Source organism: Quercus suber, unplaced genomic scaffold (genome assembly GCF_002906115.3).
Source record: "Quercus suber isolate HL8 unplaced genomic scaffold, Cork oak 2.0 scaffold_26, whole genome shotgun sequence".
In the NCBI taxonomy this organism is placed as follows: Eukaryota; Viridiplantae; Streptophyta; class Magnoliopsida; order Fagales; family Fagaceae; genus Quercus; species Quercus suber.
Genome location: NW_027069491.1, coordinates 388,954 through 396,545, shown reverse-complemented (window position 1 = coordinate 396,545; position 7,592 = coordinate 388,954).

The window sequence follows — 7,592 nt, the reverse complement described above, 5'->3', positions numbered from 1 at the left end:
AGACATTTCCATTTAGGGTTTCTTGGAGACTACTTAAGCCATGTAGATGCCACGTGTTCTCAATATCTATCATCTTGTGTCCGTCCATCCAAAATTCGTCCACAATAGAGGATCCACTCGTCTCATTTATTTTCCGTCTGATATATTGATCTGTCAACTTGCCCCTTTCGTTTTGATTATTTATTATTTCAGTACCATCGCTTATGGCAGGCTTAAGTGAATGAACCCTTCTTCTTTAATTTTATCTTCTTCAGTTGCCCCCTCACTCTATGGATTCGTCACCTTCTTTCACGGATGGACTTGTGGAGTGACGGTCTAACTCAGCCCCTGAGAAACGTGCTTTGATTGACAGGCTAGCCTAGGGCCATAAATGCCATAGGGGCACGTGGCACGTTTTTAGTTGTTAATCACCCGAACTGAAGCATCCCTTCACCTTTCATGCCGTTCCCTCTATATATACATGCTTCTTTACCTTTCATTTTCACTTTCCATAACGAATTTACAACCAGAGCACTACCATCCTCTTTATCAAACCGACATACCATCTACTTGGTGCAACCGTCAGCCACACCTTCTTTATTGCCCTTTCCGCATTGTTCAATCAATAAGTATCTTTTACCTTATGTTGAATTCCTTTGTCATTTATTTAAATTTTGCATACTTGTCGTCTACGTAGACCAGTCAGAGTCTCAGGGTTTATGCGTCACGTGTAAATGACAGATGTCTAGTGCGTCAAGTGAACAATCGTGTGTTCGTGAGGGAGTGGGCTACGATGAGGTGTATCCGTTAGCTTAGGACGACCCCGACATCTCTTCTGATGAACAGTTCCCATCTGCCAACTCACCTTCCACGGAGGAGGATGATGATTTGGACGTAGACGGATCAGAAAGTGACTCAAATGAGGATGAAGACATAGGCAATGATGAGCCCCCAATCCAGTCCGTCATAGGCCTTGATGGTCTTAGGCAGTTCATACTCCTTCCATTGTGGACAGTGAATGATTTTAACTTTACCATAAAGAAAAAATGTTTTGAAACCCATAGGGATAAATATCATATTCCTGTTGACATCCCTATCCGTCTACCTTTCAAATTTGAAAAGTGCTACTACTAGGATGCTGAGGATGTCGAGGTGTATGAGCAAATGCTAAAAGCAGGGCTTAGATTCCCTTTAAGTGCTCTTCACCATCGTCTTCTTCAGTACCTAGGACTGGCCATCACCCAAATCTCTCCAAACACTTGGAGAGTCTTCCTAGGTGCTGAAGTTTTATACGACGTGTTATCTAATGGGGCACGCAAGATGACGATGGAGGAGTTTTTCCACTACTACTGTCCATCTGAAATAGTCCAGTCCAAGGGCATGTATATCTTATTACCAAGGAAGTTGACCCTTAGGTTAGTGTGTGAGACCCCCGGCTCCAACAAAAACTAGAATAGTCGGTATTTCTTCCTCCAAGGGGATGATTGGATGTGTTTCCCTGAAGACCAGGAGTACATGCCAGTGGGCAAGACTTGGGGCATAATGCCCCTATTTGGTAGGTGTTCGTTTGATTGAAATCTCTTTTCATTTTTTCACATAATGTTCTAATCGTCTCTTATTGCAGTTTGGATCCGTTCAAAGGTTACTCTTGAACAGTGGAGTTTCCTTGAGCGGATATTCAAGATCAAGTTGTTGGAAAGAACGTTGGTGCAGCTAGTTACCTTGGACACTCTCCATTGGTACTGTGATGGTCCCGAACCTACAGCAGTTGCTCGTCGTTGTGATAGCCAAGTGCGCAAATGTAAGTCTGTTACCCTTGCTTTCTTTTCTAACATTTAGTAGTTTGTATAACTCTTATCCATCCATCTTTATGCAAAAATGGAAGATAGTAAGAGGAGGGCTTACATCAAGCAGTAGGCTGCTGCAAAAAAGAAACAGGAGGGAAGCCTGCCTCTTAAGGTGACGGGTATGGCTAACACGTCCATGAAAAGGAAGCCATTTGAAAAAGTGGATCGTCAGCCTAAGAAGCCCAAGGTGACAATGGGGTCAGTGGTTGGCAAGACACTTGCCATTGGTAAGTTGCCCTTTAAACCTGGTCCGGGGAAGGGCATGATGAAGGGTGCTGATCCTGTCATAGAGAAACAACCTGTCCTCCTCCGTGAATATTCAAGGTATGTGCTCAAGCAGTTGTCATCCATAATCAAGGATGACAACTATGAAGACTTGGGCAATCATGCTACTGAGGCCATGGGGGAGATGGGCTTATTTAGTTTGGCACATGTTTGTTTATCCATCTTTTTTCCTCTATTCCATCCTATTGTTGTCTCGTTCTAACATTTGTTTCTAATTCTCGCAAGGGGTCGTCATGATGAAAGGTCTTACGAACCATTGTGCATCCCACGAAATGATGATCAACCATTTGAGGGAGAAGGTAGAGGCAAGGGAGTCGGAGATAAGGGAGCTGACTACTTAGAAAGAGGTCCAAGTCAACAAGCTCGACTTGACAAAACAGCTTTTGAAGGAGTCAGAGGTGCAAGTTGAGGCAGTAAAGAAGATCCTTAAGGACAATGAGGTAAAGATCTCAGATGCAAATGGTCACCTCTGTCAGGCTAAGGAGGATGCGGTACGAGAGTATCGCGATTCCAATGTCCTCCTAAAGGAGCTTGATGGCTCCTTTGCCAACGGTTTTGACGACTTCTTCCGTCAAGCCAAAGCCTCTTTCCCTAACTTGGACCTTTCACATGTTTCTATCGACGCCTAGGCTCAGACTTCAGCTCAGCCCGTCTACTCTGAAGGAACCAACGAGCTATTTGCCAATGAGACCAATCCTGACTCTCAAGGTGATGGGGATGCTGCTCAAGTTGATCAAGAAAAATTCGTCTAGGACGTTATCAGTCATCTTGAAGGGGATCAGATAGTGGAGGAGAAAAATGAAGAGACCCCTGCCATTCAACATTAGTTTTTTCTTTCTTTCTTGTAAATTATTAACTTTTGATCACTTGAGAGAACTGTATCCATTTCTTCCGTTGAATTTAGATGTAAACATTTGCCTTTTTGTGGGCTTTTGTTCATTATCTTTATTTATCCATCGCTTACGTTTGTTCATTCATATGTTGCTTTCTGCTTCCAATTTCTAAATCATGTTCTTGTTCTTCCATTTAAGGAAATATTTATTTGAGAACTTGATATACTTGTCCAGTTTGGTATTTCTAAGTGATACCGTAGGATAGATTTGTCCATTTTTGTACTTTTAAGTAGAAATATAGACAACACAAGCGGTACCTTTAAAAAATTCCTATTATTGTGATGAACTTGTCCACCTATTTACTTATGGACTTCATAATAGTTATGCTACCCCCTAGGGTGGGCCTGTCCACTTGTGGGCTTGATAATTTTTCAATCACCCCTTTGGGATGACCTCATCCTCCTATTGACATCATGATTTTTATCATCCTTTGGGATGAACCCATCCACTTGTGGACTTGAATTCTTTAGATTCATCGCTTATAATGAACATGTCCACTTGTGGACTTATAGTTTTAACTCATCCCTTGGGATGAACCCGTCTGCTTGTCGGCTTGTTTTCTTTAGATTCATCCTTTATGATGAGTCCGTCCACTTGTGGACCTATAATTTTAACTCACCCCTTGGGATGAATCGTCCACTAATGGACTTGTTTTCTTTCCACTAATGGACTTGTTTTCTTTAAATTCATCCCTTATGATGAACCCGGCCACTTGTGGATTTATAATTTTAACTCATCCCTTGGGATGAACCTGTCCACTAATGGACTTGTTTTGTGATCTCCTCTTGGGATGAATCTGTCCACATGTAGACCTAATAATTTTCAGCTTACTCCTTGGTGAACCCGTCCACTTAGGGATTCTAACAAGTTGCAAGGCCTGTTCACGTAAGAAATCTATTGTAGACTTGGATTTGTAGAGATGCACATATACTTATGATATTTCTGAATAAACTCCTCGTATTATGTGATAAATATGTGTAGATATTATTCTTCAAAAAAAAATTGCCGTTTGGGTTTAAACGTACTGTAAATAGTAAAAATTAACTAAAAGGAAATAAACTGGAAATGAGGAGTGTTGTTTTTTGTGCCACTGTCTACTGGTAGTACTTCTTTAGGTGCCCTGTGTTCCATGGGTGATGTCACTTTTTCCCGTCTAGTGTCTCTAGGTGATAGGTTCCCTTTTTATGCCATGATGCAATTCTGTATGGTCCTTCCCAATTAGGTCTTAGCTTCCCTTGGGAGGTGTCTTTTATGGCGCCATCACCTTTCTTAATACAATATCTCTAACTTGGAAGTCCCTGTGTCTGACTTTGGAGTTGTAGTGCTTGGCCTTGTGGTCCTAGTACCATGCTAATCTTTGCTTAGCCGTTGCTTTAACCTCGTCCACAAAATCAAGTTGCTGGCGTATAGCTTCATCATTCCTACTCTCGTCATAGTTTCCCACTCTATAGCTTGTGAGTCCTACTTTAGCCGATATGACTGCCTCGCTTCCATGCGTTAGACGAAATGGTGTCTCTCCTATAGGCATCCTTGTCATCGTCTTGTAAGCCCAAAAAATGCTTGGTAATTCTTCAAGCCATATTCCCTTTGCCCCCTTGAGCCGAGTCTTGATGATTTTAAGCAAGGATCGGTTCCTGACCTCAACTTGTCCGTTGGCCTGAGGGTGGGCGGGTGTTGAGTAGTGATTCTTGATCCCTAGCTATGAACAAAATTCTCTCAACGCGTCGTTGTCAAACTGCTTCCCATTGTCTAAGACCAGTACTCTAGGTATACCGTACCTGCAGATGATTTTTCTCCATATAAAGTTTTGCACATTCTTCTCCATGATGGTAGCCAGAGCTTCGGCTTCTACGCACTTAGTGAAGTAGTCTATACCAACCACTAGGAATTTTAGCTGTCGAATTGCTATTAGGAATGGACCTATGATGTCTAATCCCCACTAAGCGAAAGGCCATGGAGCCATCATTGGAGTGAGTTCCTCTATTGGCTACCAGATGAGGTTGCCAAACCTCTGACACTTGTCGCAAGCTTTGACATATGCAATGGCATCTTTTTGATTGGTAGGCCAATAGTATCCCACCCGGATCAATTTGTGCACTAATGACTGTGATCCAAAATGGTTTCCGCAGACTCCTTCGTGTACTTCTCGCATGATGTAATCTGCCTCTTCGAGGATAAGACACCTTAGGTACGGGCGGGAGAAACCCCTTTTGTATAGTACGTCTTTAATTAGCATGAACCGTGTTGCTTGAACTTTCAGTTTCCTTTCAACCTCCTTGTCGTCAAGTATCACGCCGTCCTTTAGATAGGAGGTTATTGGCGTCACCCAATCACTCTCAGAGCCTATCTCATGCACATTGATATTGTCCATTAACGGTGATAGCTAAACGAAGGACAGTATCTGATTGGGAATGAGCATATGCTCTGCTGATGCAACCTTGGCAAGACGGTCGGCATGCTCGTTCTCCTTCCTTGGGATCTGAACAAACTTCGTTTGAAGGTCGTTTACCTGATTCTTTACCTACTCGAGGTACTTCTTCATCCGTTCGCCTTTGCACTCATAGTCGCCATGAACCTAACTGGTGACTACTTAAGAGTTGCAATACGCCACCACATTCGTGGCTCCTGTTGCTTTGGCTAGATCTAGCCCTGCTATCAAGGCTTCATATTCTGCCTCATTATTTTTCATAGGGAAATCGAGTCGGACCATGCATTCAACTCATCCCTTTCTGGGATACAGAGTACCACACCAACTTCACCTACTTGTCTAGTGGACAATCCGTCCATATGGATACTCTATTAAGGAACTTCTCTTGCCCCTTGGCCTTCTATGTGCATGAATTTGGCGATGAAGTCTGCGATAACTTGACCCTTTATGGCCGTGCGAGGGTGATACTGTACATCAAACTCACTCAATTCAATTACCCATAGCACCATCTGCACGGCTACTTCTGGGCTACTCATTACTCTTCGTAGGGGCTTGTCCATTAGAATAATCATTGTGTGCGCCTGAAAGTAAGGTTAGAGTTTGCGGGCTGCTATTGCCAGGGCGAATTACAGACTTAGATGGCTATCTAGGCCTCTAAGACTTGCAAAGTTTGAATCCCTTTGAATCCATGTTCTATAGTGACTATTTTTTGGGATATCGGGCAATATTTCCCTATTTTCTCTAAGTTTTTTATAGAGTTTTCTTAATGATTCTGTTGTGATTTACTATTGCTGACCACCCCCTTCAATGTTGGCTGCTTCTCTATTTTATAGTGTTACTCTAGGGTTTCGGGGTATTGCTGATTCCCCTCCCCTATTTCCTTACGTCCCAAAGCCTAAACTGTGCTAGCCATTTTGATGGTTGGTACTTTCCTTGCTTCTCATAGTTTCCTTCTTTTTGCGCTATTTCCCTAAAAGCTTCTTGCTGACTTTCTATTCCAAGGTGTTCTTAGAGGACTGACTTCTTAATCTCTTTTCCTTCAAGACTTTTACACCTTACCTTTTCAGATTTAGCTTTTTGGCTACCTTCTTCTTGTCATTTTTCCCAAGTAAGCGGAATCCATTCTTGCTGGGTTGAAGGTTTTTCCAGCTACTTCCCTTTATAGGTTTTCATTCTAGGTTCCCTGAGGTACCACCCCCTTGTTCGTGAATGGCTACTCCAAGCCTTCTGATTCCTTGCTACATCACTAGGTGCTTGAGAAGGACGTATCTGTCCTTCATTTTTTTTTTTTTTTTGATGTTTCTGGGTGCTCTTTCCGAACTGTCTCAATCTTCTTCCCAGCTATGTTGCATGCCCCGAGGATCCCGAGCCCCTGGTAGCCTTTGGGTATCCCAGGCTAGTTCCTTTTACTAGATTTCTTTTGATTTTCTGGTTTTGGCAGGCTAGGCCTATTTCCTTTCTTTCTTTCGCTTGTTTCTAAGGCCTATCTTCTCATAAGTTCAGGGCTTTAGATCTTTTAGGCTTACCATCCATTTCCCTTGTGGTTAGCTTAACCACTTTAATATTACTTTCTATGGAGTTGGCCCATTGTGCTATTTTTGGGCCTTGGCGTTATGATTTTTTAGACCTCAACATTTAGCTCCCCGAGCTCATGGGTTGCCTACAGCCCACGCATGAGTAATTCAGAGTTTTAATTTCTGTAGGAATTTCTTCTTTGTTATTTTAATTAATCCTTAGGGTTTCCCCCTCTCCTTCCTTCAGGATCCCGACCTTCCGCTACCTTTGGATATCCTGGTCCTTTTCGCGGGTTGCGCTTCATTTTTTTCAAAACTCCCCCCTTTACACGGTACGTGGCAGTTGCATTTTGGGGTGAAACCTTCCTCCACCCACTTTTCGCGTTTTCTCGTAACTTCCATTAATAACTACCAATAACTCTCTTCTTTAAAATTAAATTTTTGGTAACTAGCGCGTCTTTCCATACATCATCTTCTCTAACTGCTCTTTGCGCCATTGTTGCAATTACTTCATATTTTCCTTTCACTTCCCAAAGTCTTACATTCTCAAGTTTATCTTCTCCCTTTCTAGTTAATCTACTTCTCTGTTTTCCTTTCCCATACTCTTCTTTCTCTCAACTTCCTTCTCTCCAGTGTACTTGCTGCT